Below are 21388 nucleotides of genomic sequence, written 5' to 3' on the forward strand. Positions count from 1 at the left end.
GCTGTTTTCATTCAGCATTATTCCCTGACAAGGCATCTAGATTGTTGTGTATATTAATAAGTCATTCATTTTCACTTCTGGGTCATATTCCATGGTGGATGTTCCACAGTTTGTTTAATCATTCATCCATCAAAGAACATCTGAGATCTCTTTCTTTTCTTTTCTTTTCCTTTTGCTATTACAAATAAAGGCACTATGAACATTTGTGCAAAAAAATATACACCTATACATAAAAATAAATAAAATATTCAATGAGAGGTTGTGATGTACAACTGAAGTTGAGAACCACAATCAGGCACCTCATGTTACCTATCTTGATTTTATTTTACAGTATTTCTGATGTTAACTCAAGTTTATTATTATCTGCCTGCCTAGATGATCACAGTATCTCAGACTGCCTGAAGTAGGAGTTAGATATGAAGGAAACAGGGGGAAAAGTTGAGGAGGTGAAGGTAGACAGGTCCCACACAACAAAAGGAATATTTATATGTGGAGAATGAGACAAACTCCATATTTTTTAAAAAGATTTTATTAGTTTATTTTGAGAGAGAGAGAGCATACATGCAGCAGGGAGGGGCAGAGGGAGAAAGAGAATCTCAAACAGACTGCACGCTGAGCGTGGAAGCCCCCCATGGGGCTTGATGCGGGGCTTGATCCCACAACCCTGAGATCATGACCTGAGCTGAAATCAAGAGTCAGATGCTCAACCAACTGACCCACCCAGGCACCCCAGATGCTCTTTTAAAAGTAACTGCAATAGAACATCTCTGAGTCCTTGAGTCTTTGATGGTTTGAGTCAGCTCAGATATTGAGAGCATGCTGAAACAGCTTCTGAAATCCAGAAGTTATTTCACTAAGTTGCTTTTCCATTTAGGACACTTTAGGGAGAAAAAAACATGGACAGCTCCTCCAATAGATAGATATGGTTGTAGAGGCTTGCAATTTCCCAGAGTGAATTGAATTCAACTGGCACCAAGACTCCACCAAAGGTCTCAGCCTCCCTTATTGGCCTGCTATAATCTTGCTGCCTGGCCCCTGGAATTTCTTTAGACATTGTGCTAGGATATGACATCCTGGACTTCTCCAAACACCATTTAATTTGATCTGCTACTTTAATTTTTGGTCAGTATACGCTCTCAGAAATGAGCCCCAGTTCTCCTCATGAGGCTCAGAATTCTTTTTTTCTCTCCAAATCTCTTCCTCCAAGTCTCTCTCTCTCTCTCTCTCTCTCTCTCTCTCTCTCTCTCTCTCACACACACACACACACACACAAAATGAAGCCATGGACTTCTAGGCCTGGATCTCTAGTCTATTTTCCCAAAATCCTTGGCCCATCAGTACCTGAGACTGGTTCCACAGTTCACCAGAGATGCTCAGGAGACAGCAAGAGATACATAGTAGCCATGTTTTTAGACATGTTAAACAAGGAAGAATGAATACTTTTCCAGCTTTCATCAGGAGATACCCTCATGGGTGGGAATGAGGTCACTTATCAGGGGGGAGAATAAGTCCAGTAAGAGCTTTTTTCACAGGAATCCTGCAGCAACTCTGGAACACTGATAAGCACAGAGATGGCAAATAAGAGAATCTTCCCACAATGCCACAGCTTGGTGTTTCTTGCTCCTTTGACAAAGCTTTCCAGATTCAAGCCAGGGCACATTTCAAGAGAGAAGAGGTATCCCATGCAAGAAGCCAATCCCATATGGGAAGATCTGCCTTGGAACAAGGATGCAGAGTTGGAAATTATCCCAGCAATCATACATCTTCCTAGGGATCCTGCATGTCAGAGCATCTTGCCAAAATCTACATGGAGGGCTCTAATAAGAGATCCCACTTGTCTTGCTTGGCTCCTACATGGAGAAATATCTTGGTGGAGGCTTTCATATCTAGCTCAGATGGAGAGACTCCAAAGCATGGAATGTATATTCAGATACACCTAAGCATCAGCCACATGGCCAAGATTTCCACAGAGCAGAAATAGGCCATCTGTCCCTTCTGAAGGGAAAACACAGACCAAGACAGTCATGTGCCCAGTAACACTGCAACCTTGGGCTCCTTTGTATCAGACCTAGTGGGGTCTGCTTGTGAGCTACAGCTATATTATAGAACTTCCTCAGCTCCAGCCCCCAGTAGGTCTACTCAGCATAATCTGTATGAGAGGAAAATGGAGAGCCTCGTTTTTGTCATGTTATGTGTGACCTTGTGGATTAATTATACCTAGCTTTGTCTTCATCAAACTGATGTGCTATGGGTCTGTAACATGATCCAGACAAATCCAAAGGCAAGTGAGTGGACATTGAATAAATACCTACAGATAAATCATATAAAAGAATGGATGGAAATGGATGCAGATGTGGTTTTACAACACAGGGGGAAGTTTAACTAACATATGGACACTTGACCCCAAAATAATATACATCATCAAATTGAACTGAACTGCTCTGGGATGCATATGAGTTTAAAAGCACCACTCAAGATCCACTTATTAAGTGCTTCTAGGCCATTTGAGTATTTTGTAGTGTTTTTCTATTGACCATAGGGAGAATTTCAGTGATTTAGCAGCTGGAAAGATACATATAAAGCATGGTTGCATCAAAAGGCTTTTTTCTATGAGCTGCTGCTAAACATGTCACATAATTCCCAAAGGAGATGATCAGGCCCAGAAAAGACAACATAAAACCAGAGTTTTGAAATTAAGAAGGTCCTTTCAGAGGATCCCTTGCCCTGCCTCACAGGATGATGCCAAAGCTTTTTGATGGGGTGTGAGGTTTGATTCAGTTCTTTGCCTATGGAGGTTTTCAAAGCATTTCTTGGATACATGGAGGGACAGAATCATGATTTCATACCTATGTGCACAGATGGATGGAAATACAGGATGGATGGATGGATGAACATATGGACAGACAGATAGATGGATGGACTGAGACAAGGCTGTGAAGTGTCTATGAGGTCACAAAAGTATTCGTGGTACAAAAGTCTTTGTGAAATTTTCACAATAAATAGAAGCCTGAGATCTTTCAGTGCATGCTTTTTGATGGTGGCAACCATTTCAGGGACTATAAATTCAGCTAGGATTCAGAGTCCTATATTCTGTCAGTGCCAATAGTGTTCTAGAGGCATCTACAACATGGTAGACCTGCAGTGCAGTTAAGTGGTCATACCTATGGACTTTGGAGTCAGATAAACCTGGGTTTCACCATCTCTAGTCCTCAGAATCACTGTTATAAAGTGAGGATTATATTAGTACCTACCACATAAGGTTGCTGTGAGAGTAAATGAATCAAGGTGTTAGTGTTCCCAGCACATAGTAAGTACCCAGTAATGTTAGTTTCTCACTACTATTGCCAATGTTAATATTTATATTGTCTTAGAAGACCAAGGATCTGTATCTAGTAAAATGGGTAAGGGTCAGAGCGGTCACGTTACCAGTCACATTACCATGTCCACTACATCTACAGAGATTAGCATTGCAGCATGAAGGGATGGCTTCTGAGACATTAGGGGATCCATTAAGTGACTTCTAACACATCCATGGGCATCAGATTTCTCCCTTGATTAAATTCCTATTCCCAAAGACAGGGGCTGTCTATGCAATTTTTCTTTGTACTCCACCACAACAGCCAGAAAAACAGAGAGTGGGAGGTGGCAAGAGGGGAGGATTAGGAACTTGGTAATTGGTAAAATGACCAAGAGATGGTTGGGTTGGTCTAGAGAGCCATTGGCTTTGGTGAAGACAGGTTAGAGCTTTGAGTCTCATCTCCCCTATATTACTAACTGTGTGACCTTATGAGAGCTTTTTAAATTTATTTTATTTTATTTAAATTCAATTAGTTAACATACAGTGCATCATTAGTTTCAGATGTAGAGTTCAGTTATTCATCCATTGCATATAACACCCAGTGCTCAGTACACCATGTGCCCTCCTTAATGTCCATCACCCAGTTACCCCATCCCCACCCACCTCCCCTCCAGCAACCCTCAGTTTGTTTCCAATAGTTAAGAGTCTCTCGTGGTTTTTTCTCCTCTCTGATTTTGTTTTATTTTATTTTCCCCTCCCTTCCCCTATGATCATCTGTTTGTTTATTAAATTCCACATATGAGTGAAACCATATGATAGCTTTTAACCTCTCTAAAACTCAGGTTTCATGATGAGAAGTGAGGACAATTATGTTTCCCCTGTAGCATTGAGAAGATTTTGGGGATAAAGAAGGTGAAATATGACCAAATGAAGATTTTCATTGAATGTGATTTATAGCAGCTGTCACACCCACAGATTGGAATCATTGTGATCATCTCACCCTCATCCACTCCTCACACATAGATCCACATGGATGTGCATGTGCGTGTGCACACACACATGTGCTGATAATAAAACCTAAGCTTTTGAGTTCCTAAGGAAATCCTTCAGTCACACCTCCTGAATTAGGGTAGAGTGCTTGCAAATCCATTTCAAGTCTTAATTTCTCTAATGAGATCACAATGGCAAAACTCTAATCACCTAAACTTATGTGTTCTGAATTCCTTTCAGGGCTCACAAAACTTAGCTGATTTTTGCTATAACATACACCTGCAGATATCATTGCATACAAACTGCCACAGGGCTGAACAAGTTTTCCCAGCCAAAGAATGTTATCATCTGTTTGGAGGATGGTAATCATCAGGGGACACAATTACCAATCTTAATATCTTTTTGCCCCATGACATACAAGGAAGCATGTCCACTCTAGGACAAATATTAAAATAATACAATGGTGCTCTGGTTCCCATGCAGCAAGAGTGAAGGAGCTCTTCACATGCACCCCAATAAGGGCACCAGAAAACAAGGAGAGGCACTTGGAACATTTAAGCCAGGGCACCAGCACCAACACACAAGCTCTTTCCTTTGTTTCCTTCATGGGGGAGAAGGCTCACCCTATCTGGACACTCTGACTGCTGGTCCTAGCAGCACTCCAGCTAGCACTCTGAGTCAGTATCCTCAATCTCACTCTTTGTTGACTTGCTCCATATGAGCAAATTAAGAGAGTACCTTTCGGCAATTTCTAACTTTGACAAGATTCTGTAATATTGATCAGTCCTCCAACACTCTTGCCCCTGGCCTAGATTCTGTCTTCTCCAGAATGAGGCCAGCCATGTACAATTTCCTCCAAGCCCTATTTATTGACAGGTACCTCTGGTAACCCCTGCATTCCCTTTGGTTGTGAAGATGTACTTTTCTATAGTTCATTGATTCTCATCTGGGTCCAGTGGCATCAGAATGATATTATCAACCTACACCTGCCAGCACCTCCTCTTTCTCTGAGTCCTCACATTCCCTCAATGTCAGACATAAATGACATTTAAGACGGAATCTGAGAACTTTGGGGAGCAATGGTTGTTAAAATGTAACAGTAACAGCTCCATAGACATAAGATGATAAAATGTTCTTGTGAAGACTCACATCTGGCTGAGTTGGGAAAACATGTTCTGGTGTCCACAGGACAAAAGATACAAAGGAGGAATTGAGAATACACTGTTATAGGGTCCTTTCACTACACATGAAGAGGGATAATATTATTTGAAGGTAGATTCCAATTAATTAAAGCCATGTATCATAAACCCAAGGGCAACAACTAAGAAAATAAATTTTAAAAAGGTAAAAATGGTCAGTCAATAGTGGTGACAAAATGAAAACACAGAAAGTACTTAATTAATTCAGAGAAAAGTACACGGGTCTACCTCTCCCATAGGACAACCAGATAAGAGAAACTAGAGGTAAAGGTGGGAGATTGGTAGAACCACTCAAGACATTTCCTTCCAATCCCCATGACAGTGGACTCTGCTGAGCTGTAGGTCTTATTACCTAAGGGATGAAGGTTTCCACCAGAAGATGTGGTAATGGGTCCACAGAACTGGAAGCTGAGCTTGTGCCACCTGGCCATTTTGGATTCCTCTAGACACTTAGGGGAGCAGGCACCAAAGGGGTTCATGTTGGCAGTGGGTGTGGCTCATCTGATTATCCAAGGAAATAGAACTGCTGCTACATAGATTGGTGTTCCTCCTCCTAGTCAGTCTTTTTCTTTCTGAACATTAAAAGAACAACAACAAAAAATAGTTTTCATTGTGCATTCAGAAGAGAACAAAAAATACTGAAGTGTACAAAGAGAAAAATCAGTGTAACAACCACCTAGGTGAAGAAATGAAGAGGAAAATCAGGCAGGTAGAGAAAGAAAGTTTGTTACTGCAATTATAGAAGCAATACACAGCTCTTATAAAAAAATGAGGGATGATCCTAAAAACACACTGAAGAAGGAAAAATGAAACATTCTAATCACTTATAGTGATAAAGTTATGATAAAAAAAATGGTGCACTTTCTCTTAAATCAAGGGTAATTCTTTCTATAGTTGATTTCATGACTTACATAAAAGTATTGCAAACTCAAGTGTTGAACAAACAAGTTATCTTTGGATTTGGGGGAAAATCATGTCAGGGTTATTTTACCTCTCAAATTCTCTGATGAGATCACAGGATAAAATCCCAGTCCATATTAACTACATCAGAAAGCAGGTGGACCCAGAAGAGAATGTATTTTCACATTTGAAGAAGGTTATTTTACATGATCTGGTAAAATTAGAGGATTCTAGAGAGAAAACATGGAGAGATTAAATCAGTTAAATGTCATGAAAACTAAAATATGCATCTGAACCCCTGACACAGTCCTCTAGTCACACAGAGATGTTGATCCTCTGTACAATAACCACATGTGGGGCATCTGAGTATGGGGAGTGACATTGAAAAACAAGTCAGTGGCACCAGCACAAACGCACAGGTGCTCATATAGGTCTCCTGTAGGTAAATCCCATAGTCTTCCATAGGAGACTTCTTCCCACTGCCAACCAGTAAGGGAGGAGGTTTATACTGCCAGGCTGCTTCAATAGCTGCTCCAATTATGGCACCCCCTGGTGAACCAAATGTGTTCCCAGGTCTCCTTCCTCCTCTCTTATTTGGACTCTATACCTTTAGAAACTCCTTTGAGATATTGCGATGAGCTGCCCTAGCATTTAAATTTAATCAACTCATCTCTGGCAGGACAAAAATCAATACCAATAGACAAACCTGCATTTTAAAATTATGTTCCTTTGAAATGCACCCTGGACTCTAAAATGCACATCTATTTGGTATTCATGATTGAGGCAACACATCAGAAATTTCTTCAAGAGAGTGTGATACTCCCTTGTTAAGGAGTGAAACTTACTTACATGTAGGTTACTTCAATTGAATGTTTAACCCAAAACAGTGCAAGGTGTGGCTACCTCTCCCATGCATCCTCTTGCTTCAGATTCTTGAAATTGGATCTCATCATTGACTTCCTTTCAATAATTCAACTCTACTACACACATGCATTCTATCAGACCTAGCATTCTTTGTGGAAGCAGTCAATAAAATGGGAGAAAAGCACATAGAAATTACAAAGGGATTCACAGGACATGGATATTTTGTGTATTTTTGACATTAAGATATGGGGTAAAAACAAAGTCTCAAGGAAGGAAGGCAACAACTGGCATCATTTGAACCATATCATGGGGATTTAAGAATCTTTGTTACTCAATCATCCTTTCTATAGACTAGCACCCCCCACCATGCCCCAAAGGGATGCTAAAATTATAAGCAGGAAAGACTAGGACCTTCCTGGGATTAGATCAATTCTCATGCTGATAGGGTTTTCAGTCATAACTCTGTCCTTATTATTTCTCTATTGCTTACTCTTTGGTTCCCAAAAGGAATCTCTGTCCAGGATGTGGCAACTCCAGCATTTGTGCCTGAATCCGTTCAGATCTCTGTCACGTGAGGATGAGAGTCTCAGTTTTCTTTCAACCACTATTTTAAGAGCTTCTGAAACATTCTTTTGCTTTCCTACTGCATCTCCAGTTGGAGCTTCTCCCCCCTCTCTTGCTATTGAAGTACTCCTTCTGGCAGAAGTCCAGGCCAGTTGGTACCCAGGCTAAGTGTCAAGCCACTGAGACCCTGTTCCAACACTTCCCAGAAGGAAGGAGGTAGGGCCATTTTCCTCTCTGCAGGCATCCCAGAGATATTTGGCCTATGGCTCTGGCAATATCAACATTGACATTCACATCTGAAATCCACTCTAATCTCTATCACCTGAGGAAGAGATTCTGGTTTTCCTTTGAACCTGATAAGGTGCCACATGATCTAGATGTCTTCATCTCATATGCCCCGGAAATGTTGCCTTCCTCTGAGAGGACTCTGATCCTTCCCAACACCTCTCTTGTAGGGTTTTCTCATCCCTGTACCACTGCTGGAGCCACCCTTCTGGTAGAGGGGCAGGGTATTTGGTGCCAGGACAGGAGTTCAGGTCACTGAAGCTCATCATTAGCAATTCTGAGAAGGAAGGATGACAGGCTGCTGTGATTTCCTGGGTAGTCTTTTTTTTTTTAAGATTTTATTTATTTTTCGACAGAGAGAGAGACAGTGAGAGAGGGAACACAAGCAAGGGGAGTGGAAGAGAGAGAACCAGGCTTCCTGCTGAGCAGGGAGCCTGATGTGGGGCTCGATCCCAGGACCCTGGGATCATGACCTGGGCCGAAGGCAGACGCTTAACGACTGAGCCACCCAGGTGCCCCACCTGGGAAGTCTCTTTAGAAATCACCGGGAAAGATTCAGAAGTCAACATTGAGCTTCCAGTTAAGGAATGAATAAGTCACAGGGATGAAAGGTACAGCATAGGAAATATTGTAAGTGGTACTGTAATAGCACTGTATGGTGACAGATGGTAGCCCCCCTTGCAAGCACAGCATAATGTATAGTCTTGTCAAATCACTATGTCATACACAGGAGACTAATGTCACATTGTGTCTTAACTATACTTCAATTAGAATAAATAAATAAATAAATAATAAATAAATAAATAAATAAATAAATTCTTAATTGAAAAAAAAAGAAAGAAAAGAATCAACGTTGAATTACATTTCTGGAGTGGATCCATATAGGTCTTGTCCATGCTCACAGCTCCACCTGGCCCTTGGGTCCATACAGGAAGGTGAAGATGAAGGTTGTCAAAGAGCTGGAAGGTAGCAAGGGATGTGTATGGCCAGAAGAACCCAGAGTGCAACAAGTGGTGATAAAAGAAGAAAGAAAACCCATTATTATTCCTCTGACTTAACTATTTTGTGCTTTCATTTCATATGTGCAAAATAGGAAAAATAACAGGACCTACCTCCTAGATTCGGAGGATTGCATGAAATAATACATCTCAAGAGCTTAGAATAGTGCATGGCACATCATAAGCATTTCAGAAACAGTAACTTATGTTCTGTTTTTTGCATGTCAGTTCATGCAAATGGTATCTCGTAGTGAATGACATTAATTCCTGGCTTACATTTCCACATTCATTCTCTAAATATAACTGTAAGTATAATTAGTAGCTAATAATATCTATTCTTCTATAAGCATTTATGTAATTTCATAGGGCAGCATTTTATTAAATTCCAATAATTTGCATCCTGGAACCTCCATTCTTTTGATTTTTCACCCTCATAATCATTGGTTTGACTTGTTGTCCAAAAAGCTGCTCAGCTGCCTGTAGAAATCCTTCCATGACTTGCAGTGAGAACACAAATGGACTTACTTTTCTCTAATTGAAATGTAAAATGTGGTTTTTAAAATCTTGGCACACAGTTCTCCAGTAAGGAGCTTTCCATGACCACGAGGGGTTTTCTCTCCTTTCTTTCTGAGCATCCTATATACATTCCAAGAAGTGATCAACAGTGTTAAACAACCTACAACACTGTTGCTAATCTTTTCCTTGATCTATCCATTAATCCTCTGAAATGACCATCGTTGAACCTCATATTTTGCACGTTGTATTTCCAGGATCTTTGTCCTTTTACTTTAGTTTGCACACCACTTCCCCCAGCCAAGCTGAGTAGTGAGAAGATGCTGTTTTGCACAAAAGAATCTCTCCACCTGAGCAGAATATGTTAAGCATTGAGAATGCAATAAAAGCTGTATTGAAACCTACATGAAGATTATATGAGCCAAAGAGTACAAGAGCTAGGTGTCTTTTGTGGCAATGGGCATATAACTAACTCGGTTTGCAGGTGGTAATATGGATGTGGTGGAGTTCAACTTAAGACTTGGTCTAAAACTGTGTGTCAGATCCTTACCACACTGCTCCCTCTTGATCTTTATGTCAGTCTAGCAGCCATACTCAGGTCAGATGGTCAAACTCCTATACTCCACTCCCTTAAATTCACCCTGGTGTGTACCTGGTCATATTCTGCCAGATATCCCTGGAGTAGAGGATAGAAGCAGAAGGCATTGCTGTCTGTGTACTTGTGGGAGTGGACATTCTATTGAGACACAGAAAACTAACAGACATAAATGAGTGCGGGACCACATAGAAGTGTGGAGTGATTTGCCAGTTGTGATGCTTCCAGCCTCTAGCACTTTAATTTTAAAACCACATCAGGAGGAAGAGGAGGCAAGATGGTGGAAGAGTAGAGGACCCCGTTTAAACTGGTCCCCTAAATTTAGCTGGATATCTATCAAACAATTTTGAACACCCACGAAATCAACCTGAGATATAAGAATATATATCTGGACCTCTACAAGCAGAAAAGCAGCTGTGTTTGACAGGGTAGGAAGGGTGGGGTCATAAATCTGCTGGGAGATATCAGAAGATAAACAGGGGGAGGGAACTGCCATAAGCTGGTGCCTGGAAAGTGATAGAACACTAGAGCACAAAATCAGTGCCCTTGGAAATCTGCTCTAGTAAGAGACACCCCTCCCTGTGGGGGGCTTTGGAAATGAAAAGACAGAATTCTAGGTAGGGCATTGTGCTCTCAGGATACAGGGGACCACAGAGCAAAAGGAGATTCCTGAAACATGGAGGGCCAGAGCTTTGGAGCCAGGAAGCAGGTTGTGATCAGCGAGCTCGGGAAGGGCCTCCCAACCAGGATTGCCAGAAACTGCGAACCTGGCTGATAGATAACTGCTTTTTCCTTGAACAGCCTGAAAAAATCTGGGAACAGCACCTGGGACAGAGCAAAAACTCACAGAGTGGTAGCGGCTGGGAAGGGGCCTTAGGGTGGAACCAGACCCCATTCCTGAGCCTTGGGAGCACTCACAAGCCCACAGTTGCGGGAGGTTTTAAAAGGACAAAGGGCAGAGATCTTGCTGGGCCCCTGAAAACACTTCTGAGAGTAGCTGTGGGAGCACACTGCTGGAGGCTGTGGTTTTCAGCAACATAAGCAGAAGAGGAGACTATTTGTCCTGCAGAGTTTATTAAAAAGGGCAGACTATGAATTTTCTGCTCTGGCCAGAGGTTTGGCTGTGGCCATTTTTGCTCTGATTCCTTTAAGAGGCTCAGAAAGGCCCCAGGGTACAAAAGACACCCAGAAGTCCCATTTCCACTGAGCCTATCCCCCAGACAGGGATGGGGCAACTCCTCACAGGCAGGATTACCTGAGAAACAGAGCAGCAGGCCCCTCCCCCAGAAGACAGGCTGGAACAGGTGGATGACAATCCTTTGGATCCTGTAAGACTGTAAAATCCCAACACAAGGAGGAAATTGTATGTTGAGTTCCAGTTGTGGCTTCATGACTTGTTTACTTTTCAGATAAAATTTTCCTTTCCTTTTCTTTCTTTCTTCTTTCTTTCTTTTTCTTTCTTTCTTCCTTTCTTTCTTTCTTTCTTTCTTTCTTTCTTTCTTTCTTTCTTTCTTTCTTTCTTCTCTTTCTTTCTTTCTTTCTTTCTCTTTCTTTCTCATTTTTTCCCCTTTTCTCAGGTTGTTTTCCCCTGCAGTATTCTTCCTTATACCTTCTCCTCATTTCACCTAGATGTCTATTATACCAACTCACTTTTTCATAGGTGCTTTTTAACTTGTATTTTTACACACCTATATTTTTTTATAGATATATGCTTTATTTTAGCCCGTTTTTCAGTCTACTAGTTTTACCCTTTTATATATACAAGTTTTACTTTCTTAGTGATTTTGGGACGTAGTGTCCTTTAACACACAGACCAAAATACACCCAGGAACAACAGAAACACCCTGTTTTGTCCACACTGAGAGATTATAGCCCCCCATTTTTTATTTTTATTTTATTTTTCTATTATACATATATATTTTTATTTTTTGAATATTGTTTTTCTTTCAATTTTTAAATTTTATTCTTGTGTTTTATTTTGGCTTTGTTTTTTCAGTGGTGAAGTTTCACCACTCTGAATTTTGCTAGGGTGCATCTTCCTTGGGTCATGGTTGATATTTTGCACTCTCTCCATTTGTTAACCATCCACGGACAGAAGGAATAAGAGGAGGAACTCCCAACAAAGAAAAGAACGAGACACAATGTCTTCTGCCACAGAACTAATAGATATGGATATAAGCAAGATGTCAGAGACAGACCTCAGGATAGCAATCATGAAGTCAATAGTTAGGCTTGAAAAAAGCATCAGTGACAATATAGAATTTCTAAGAGCAAAATGAGATCTAATCAGGCTGAACTTAAAAATGCTATGAACGAAATGCAGTCTAAACGGGATACTCTAACAACCAGGGTAAATGAGGTAGAAGAATGAATTAGTGACCTAGAAGATAAGCTAATAAAAAGGAAAGAAACTGAAGAAGATAGGGATAGGCACTGGTAGCACATGAGATTAGACTTAGAGAGATTGATGATGTCATGAGATGTTCCAATGTCAGAATTATTGGGATCCCCAAGAGAGAGGACAGAGAGAGAGGACTAGAAGGTATATTGGAGCCAATCATAGCTGAGAACTTCCCTAATCTGGGGAAGGAAACAAGCATTTTTGTCCAAGAGGCAGAGAGGACCCCTCCCAAAATCAATAAAAATAGATCAATATCCTAACATATAATAGTGAAGTTTGCAAATCATAGAGCCAAGGAAGCTATCCCGAGAGCAGGTAGGGGGAAGAGATTTCTTACATGTGGAGGAAACATCAGAATAACATCAGACCTGTCCACAGACCTGGCAAACCAGAAAGAGCTGGCAAGACATAACCAGGGTACTTAATGAAAATAACATGCAGGGAAGAATACTTTACCCAGCAAGATTGTCAATCAGAATGGATGGAGAGATAAAGAGCTTTCAAGACAGGCAGAAACTGAAAGAATATGTGACCACCAAGCCAGCATTGCAAGAAATATTAAGGGGGATTCTGTAAGCAAAGAGAAGCTCCAAGAGTCACATAGACCAAAAAGAAACAGACAACCTATGGAAACAGGGACATTACAGGCAATAAAATGGCACTAAATTCATATGTTTCAATAGTTATTATCAACATGAACAGGCTGAATGCTCCCATCAAGAGACACAGGGTTCCAGAATGTAAAAAAAGCAGGACGCATCCATATGCTGTCTATAACAGACTCATTTTGAACCTAAAGACACGTCCATATTGAAAGTGAGGGGATAGAGAACAATTTACAATGCTAATAAACCTCAAAATAAAGCTCAGGTAGCAATCCTCATATCAAATTAGATTTTAAAACAAAGACTGTAGTAAGAGATGTAGAGGGACACTATGTCATACTTAAAGGGTCTATCCAACAAGAAGATCTAACAATTGTAAATATCTATGCCCCCAACATGGGAGCAGCCAATTATATAAACCAATTAATAACCAAAATAAAGAAACATACAGATAATAATACATTAATAGTAGGAGACATCAACACTCCACTCACAGCAATGAACAGATCTGCTAAGCAGAAGATCAACAAGGAAACCAGACTTTTGAATGACACATTGGGCCAGATGGACTTCACAGATATATAGAGATCATTCCATCTTAAAATAACAGAATACTCATTCTTCTCGAGTGCACATGGAACTTTCTCCAGAATAGACCACAAACTGGGCCACAAATCAGGTATCAACTGATACCAACAGATTGAGATCATCCCATGCATATTTTCAGACCACAATGCTGTGAAGCTGGAACTCAACCACAAGAAGAAATTTGGAAGGTACTCAAACACTTGGAAGTTAAAGAGGATCTTGCTAAAGAATGATGGGGTCAACCAGGAAATTAAAAAAGAACTTAAAGAATTCATGGAATCTAATGAGAATGAAAACAGTCCAAAATCTATGGGATACTGCAAAGACGGTCATAAGAGGGAAATACATAGCCATCCAAGCCTCTCTCAAAAAAGTAGAAAAATCCCAAATTCACAAGGTAACCTTACACCTAAAGGACACGGAGAAAGCACAGCAAATAAGGCCTAAACCAAGCAGGAGAAGAGAAATAATAAAGATTAGAGCAGAAATCAGTGAAATAGAAACCAGAAAAACAGAACAGATCAACGAAACTAGAAGCTGGTTCTTTGGAAGAACTAATAAGATTGATAAACCACTGGCCAGACTTATCCAAAAGAAAAGAGAAAGGACCCAAATTAATAAAATCATGAATGAAAGGGGAGAGATCACAACTAACACTAAGGAAATAGAAACAATTATTAGAAAGTATTACCACCAACCATATGCCAACAAATTAAGCAATCTGGAAGAAATGGAGCATTCCTGGAAACTTATAAAATACCAAGACTGAAACACGAAGAAATAGACAATCTGAAAAGACCAATAACCAGCAGGGAATTTGAAGCAGTAATCAAAAACCTCCCAAAAAACAACAGTCCAGGGCCAGATGGCTTCCCAGGGAAATTTTACCAAACAGTTGAAGAAGCAATAATACCTATTCTACTGAAGCTCTTTGAAAACACAGAAATAAAAGGAAAACTTCCAAACTCCTTCTATGAGGCCAGCATTGCCCTGATCCCAAAATCAGACAATGACCTCATCAAAAAGTAGAATATAGACCAATACCTCTAATGAATGTGGATGCCAAAATACTCAACAAGATCCTAGCCAATAAGATCCAACAGTACATTAAAAGGATTATTCACTACGACCAGGTGGGATTTATTACTGGGATGCAAGGTGGTTCAACATTCAGAAATAAATCAGCATGATAGAACACATTAATAAGCGGAGAGAGAAGAACTATATGGTGCTCTCAATTGATGCAGAAAAAGCATTTGACAAAATACAGCATCCTTTCCTGATTAAAACTCTTCAGATTATAGGAATAGAGGGAACATTCTTCAATTTCATAAAATCCATCTATGAAAAGCCCACAGTAAATATCATTCTCAATGAGAAAAAGCTGAGAGCCTTTCCCTTAAGATCAGGAACACAACAAGGATGTCTACTCTCACCACTATCGTTCAACATAGTACTAGAAGGCCTAGTCTCAGCAGACAACAAAAAGAGATAAAAGGCATTCAAATTGGCAAAGAAGAAGTCAAACTATCTCTCTTCGCAGATGACATACTTTATGTGGAAAACCCAAAAGGCTCCACCCCCAAATTACTAGAACTCATATAGCAAGTCAGCAATGTGGAAGGATACAAAATCAATGCACAGAAATCAGTTGCATTTCTATGCAATAACAATGTAACTGAAGAAAGAGAGATTAAAGAATCGATTCCATTCACAATAGCACCAAAAACCATAATATACCTCAGAATAAACCTAACCAAAGAGGTAAAGGATCTATACTCTAGAAACTACAGAACACTTATGAAAGAGATTGAGGAAGACACAAAGAGATGGAAAAACATTCCATGCTCATGGATTGGAAGAATGAATATTGTGAAAATGTCTATGCTGCCCAGAACAATTTACACGTTCAATGCCATCCCTATCAAAATATCATTGACATTTTTCACAGAGCTGGAACAAACAATCCTAAAATTTCTATGGATCCAGAAAAGCCCTGAATCACCAGGGGAATGCTGAAAAAGAAAACCAAAGCTGGGAACATCACAATGTCTGACTTCAAGCTATATTACCAAGCTGTAATCATCAAGACAGCATGGTATTGGCGCAAAAACAGACACATAGATCAATGGAATAGAATAGAGACTCCAGAAATGGACCCTCAACTCTATGGTCAACTAATCTTTGACAAAGCAGGACAGAACATCCAATGGATAAAAGACAGTCTTTTCAGTAAATGGTGTTGGGAAAACTAGACAGCTACATGTAGAAGAATATAACTGGACCATTCTCTTACGTCATACACAAAGATAAACTCAAAATGGATGGAAGACCTTAATGTGAGACAGGAATCCATCAAAATCCTAGAGGAGAACTAGGCAGTAACTTCTTTGACATTGGCCACAGCAACTTCTTTGAAGACATATCTCCAAAGGCAAGGGAAACAAAAGCAAAAATGAACTTTTGGGACTTCATCAAAATCAAAAGCTTCTGCACAGCAAAGGAAACAGTCAACAAAACAAATTGTTTTGTTTTGTTTTGTTGGATCAACCTCCAGCCAAGGTTGATCCCTAGATATCTTTGGGGGTTTCTCCTATGAAAACACACGGAATGGGAGAAGATATTTGCAAATGATATTTTGGATAAAGGGCTGATATTCAAGACCTGTGAAGAACTTCTCAAACTCAATATCCAAAAAAATAAAATAATAAAATAATAATAATAATCCAGTCAAGAAATGGGCAGAAGACATGAACAGACACTTCTCCATAGAAGACATAAAGATGGCTAACAGACACATGAAAAAGTGTTCAACATCACTAGCTGTCAGGGAAATACAAATCAAAACCACAACGAGATACCACCTTACACCAGTTAGAATGGCTAAAATTAACAAGACAGGAAACAACAAGTGTTGGCGAGAATGTGGAGAAAGGGGAACCCTCTTACACTGTTAGTGGGAATTCAAGCTGGTACAGCCACTCTGGAAAACAGTATGGAGGTTCCTCAAGATGTTAAAAATAGAGCTACCCTATGACCCGGTGATTGCACTACTACATATTTACCCAAAGATGCAGATGTAGTAAAAAAGGGGGCACATGCACCCTGATGTTCATAGCAGCAATGTCCACAATAGCCAAACTGTGGAAGGAGCCAAGATGTCCTTCATGGATAAAGATGTGGTACATATATATAATGGAATATTAGTCAGCCATCAGAAAGGATGCATACCCACCATTTGCATCGACATGGATGGAACTGGAGGGGATCATGCTAAGTGAAATAAGTCAAGCAGAGAAAGACAATTATCATATGGTTTCACTCATATGTAGAACACAAGGAATAAAGCAGAGGACCACAGGGGAAGAGAGGGAAAAACAGAAGGAGAAGAAATCAGAGAGGGAAACAAACCATGAGAGACTCTGGACTCCAGGAAAGAAACTGAGGGTTACAGAAGGGAGGGGGGGATGGGGTAACTGGGTGATGGGTATTAAAGAAGGCACTTGTTGGGATCAGCACTGGGTGTTATACACATAATGAATCATTGAACACTACAACAAGAACTTATGATGTACTGTATGTTGGCTAACTGAACATAATAAAAATAAATAAATAAATAATAAATAAAATAATGGCAAAATAAAATAAAAATAAATAAAATAAAATAAAACCACATCAGGAAATCGAAAGTGTTGGAGTTGTTAGTTGTGGCAGGTAGAGCTTCAAGAATGACCCTCTCCTCCCCTACAGTGGCCCTCACCCTTATATAATTTACTCCTTGGTAAATAATATGGGACATCACTCCCATGATTAATCAAAAGGGAAATTATCCAGGTGAGCTTAATCTAATCACCTGAGCCCTGCAAATCAGGGAGCCTTCTCTGGCTGGTAGCAAAATGCAAAATCAGAGAGATCCAAAGCATCAGAAGAACCCTTTGCACCATTGCTAGCTTTGAGAATGGAGGAAGGCAAATGCAAAGACCAAACAGAGGCCTCTAGGAGCTGAGAGCAACTCCCCAGTGAGAGCAAGAAAGGAAGTGGGAACTGCAGTCCTACAACCTCAAGGAACTGAATTCTTCCAAAAACCTGAATGAGCGTGGAAGTGACTCTTCCCATAGCTTCCAGAGAATAGTCCAGCCTAGCTGACATCTTGACTTCTGGTTAGTGAGATCCTTAGCAGATGACCCTGGACTTTGGACCTACAGAACTTTGCAATAATCGGTAAGTGGTTTCTTAAGCTGCTAAGTCTGTGGTAAATATTTTATACATCAATAAAACAACGGATACAATGATCTATAAGTAGATTGTCACTCTTCATACCACCATAAGACATTAATCTTATTATAAAAGACCCTGATCTTCTTCATTCTGGAGTAACCAATCCCAACTTTCTCTTCCCCGACTCCTCACAGAGGGAGCATTTGCCTCTGACTGAAATTAACTTGTTCTTCAAGCTTGCTTTTCTACCTGTTGTTAGAAAACTCATGAGTCATTTCCAGAAACACTCCAACTAATGGCCTTATAGTCATTTCAGCTGTAAATGCAACAAAATTCTGGATTCTTGTTCTCAAACACAACAATTTCTCTCCTGATTGTCTAAATTTGGGCTATGGCAGCAGGGGCTTTTGGCAATAAGGGGAGCACTGAAAATGACAGAATGGATATATATATATATAGTTTGTACACACATACTCCTCCACACACACACACGTACACCTTTTAAAGGTCACTATATTGTTGCAAAATAAACCAGGAAGCTCCTGCATTCAGAAAGTCACAGACAAGCTGTGCAAGACAGAAAATTCAAAACCATAACCAAAACCTGGCATAGGAGGAAGAGACTACCACACAAGGGGAAGTATTGGTCAACTTTGAGGTCACTGAAGTATGCTCTAAGCTTAGAGTTAGAGGACAAGACAGCAGAGAGGGGCCTTGAACACAGTCTGGTCACTGCTTGGGAAGCTGTGGTGCAGGAAACAGAGGAAAGCAGAAGCTCTTGCCCACAGGCATAAGCACCTGCCTGGTGACCTCATGTAGGTGTTTGGGACAAAGTGCAGTCATTGGTTCAGGTGCTGTAATAGGAACAGGAGTCAGATGAGCCAAGCAGAGTGGCTCTGTTCCCCTGTAGAGGAAGAGGTGGAAAGCAGATGGCCCTGTTTCAAAGTATAAGACTCTACATCTTGGTATTTATAACCCTGGCTTTGGTGCTCTGGCACTAGCCCCACAGTTCATTCCCCAGTTGCCTTCACACCCCAGACTTCTTTCAGAGAGCCTCCCCCATGTCCTCCAGCCAAGGTTGATCCCTAGATATCTTTGGGGGTTTCTCCTATGAAAAAATACTTGCCTGTCTTGGGAAGAGCCTGACTCACGCACTTTGGACTCAGCTCCAAGGGGGAGCACTCCTGTTCTCCTTTCACTGGCTCTCTGATCCACCCAAGATAAGTCATTTAGCGGTTTCTTCAGACCATCTCCCCACTTCAGAATAGTGATTCCCTCACTTCTGGGTTCAATAGTGTCTCTTCATGGTGGCTATGAGAATGTGTCTCACAGACCTCGTGGGCTACATGGAGCATATTTTGTGGAAGGCCCCAGCTGCTGAGCTTTGCAGTTCCTAATATGCACAGCTTTGAAATCCATCACAGGTTCTGTGTCAATGCCAAGCCTCCTGCAGGCTGCTCTGGGCTAATGACTGAGCATTGTGGGGATACTAAGGTAGACTCAGTCCTGGAAGACACTGGTTCAAGCACTCCCTGAAGGCTATGTCAAACCTTCTTTACACCATACAGCAGTCTAGGACACCTCTATGCAACTTTCTCTCCCTTTCAGGCTTGCATCACAATCTGATGACTCTGCCCACCTTCTCTGGGTCCCTTCCCACTTCTTTCCACTCAGGCACTTTTCTCAACAAAATCCTTGCATGGTAATCTCATCTTGACATCTGCTCCTCAAAGGACCAAGACTCACACAAAGCCATCTCCTATACAGCATTTCTTGCCATTTTTTTCTTCTCATAATCCATCCATCTCTCTTTGTTGTCGCCACTTTCCCCAAAAACATTATCTCCTCTTGCTTCAAAAATAACTCAAATTTCCCAAATAGCTGTTCTACTTTTCAAGAGCTCTTACTGGAGGGAAGGAAGTACAAAGTACTCCCTGCAGTCCTGCCATTTCTTTTGTGATGGCCAAACAGTTCCAGTTTTAGCGAGCCAAGGCTTCTCTGATTGACTTATCCCAAATGCCCTTCTCCCAAAACAGTAACAATCACACCTGATGAGGAAAGATACAGTCCAAAACACATCCCAACATTTGAGCCACAACTTGCTTTCACAAGAGTGTTGACCCAGGGACGGCCAAAAGGAAGCACATGGAGGGGAAGACAGATAGGTACAGAATTCTTGTTTTTAACAACATGGGAGAAGAATCATAATGCAAAGTGGAGGGAGAAATTGCACAAGCTCTCAGACTAGCTCCAATTTTGGAATGTTGAAATATTACCTGGGTTTTAGGAGACTCCAAGTCTACAGGAACTCTGAAACTATAAGATATTGGGTGAAATACCTGATTTGACAGATGAAGCCTCTCATGAGGTGCAATTATTATATACCCTCCTATCATTTACCAGTCTTTGTTTCCTCAGCTCAGTTCAAGCTTTATCAAAGGCTAATTGTACTGTGTCTGACTTTATAAATGTGTTGGTTTTCAGTTTCTTATTTCTTTAACAAACCCACAAAATTTGAGTGCCTCTTCTATTCAAGGCATAAGGAAACAGAAATCCCCCAATTCTTGCTCTGAAAAAGCTTAGAATCTAGTTAAGGAGATAAATCCAAGGAAAGCTAATTGACCAAAAAAGGTAAGTAATTTAAAATAGCAGAATATATATACATACATACATATATATACACACACACACACACACATATATATAGTTATATATATAGTTATATATATAGTAGTGGGTGATTGCATGTCCAAACTACTGTACATTTATTTACTATAGAAGTTGTATTAATCAGGGTTCTCCATAGAAACAGAGCCAATTGTGTGTGTGTGTGTGTGTGTGTGTTTGTTTAATGAGAGTGAGAGAATAGGAATTGGCTCACAGGGATATGGAGGCTGAGAATTCCCATAATCTGCCATCTGAAGAATCAGGAAAGCTGGTAGTATAACTCAATATAAGTACAAAGGCCCAAAAATCAAGAGCTCTGATGTCTGAGGACAGGAGAAAATGGATGTAACAGCTCAAGAGGACAGAGAGGGAATTCACACTTCCTTTCCCTTTTTGTTCTATTCCGGCCCTCCACAGATTGGATGATGTCCATCCACATGGATGAGGGCAGATCTTCTTTACTCAGTCTACTGATTCTCTTCCAGTAACACTCACAGACACACCCAGAAATAATGTTTTACCACTCTCTGGACATTCCTTAGCCTTGTCAAGTTGACACATAAAATTAAACATCACAAGTCCACACTTTGTCAACTTGACACCTGTACGCATTTCCTTAAGTCATACTTAATCTCCAAGTAAAGACAATAACAGGATCATAATTCCACCTAACATGATACAGCTATCCTGCATACAACACAAA

The 21388-nt window shown here is 40.5% G+C and overlaps 1 pseudogene; it reads right to left on the reverse strand.

Moving 5' to 3' along the window:
• Nucleotides 1-7837: 7837 nt before the first annotated feature.
• LOC144380399 (protein FAM156A/FAM156B-like) lies at nucleotides 7838-8366 on the reverse strand (annotated as a pseudogene).
• Between the last annotated feature and the right edge of the window lie 13022 nt (nucleotides 8367-21388).

This window comes from Halichoerus grypus, chromosome X, assembly GCF_964656455.1.
Source record: "Halichoerus grypus chromosome X, mHalGry1.hap1.1, whole genome shotgun sequence".
Taxonomy (NCBI): domain Eukaryota; kingdom Metazoa; phylum Chordata; class Mammalia; order Carnivora; family Phocidae; genus Halichoerus; species Halichoerus grypus.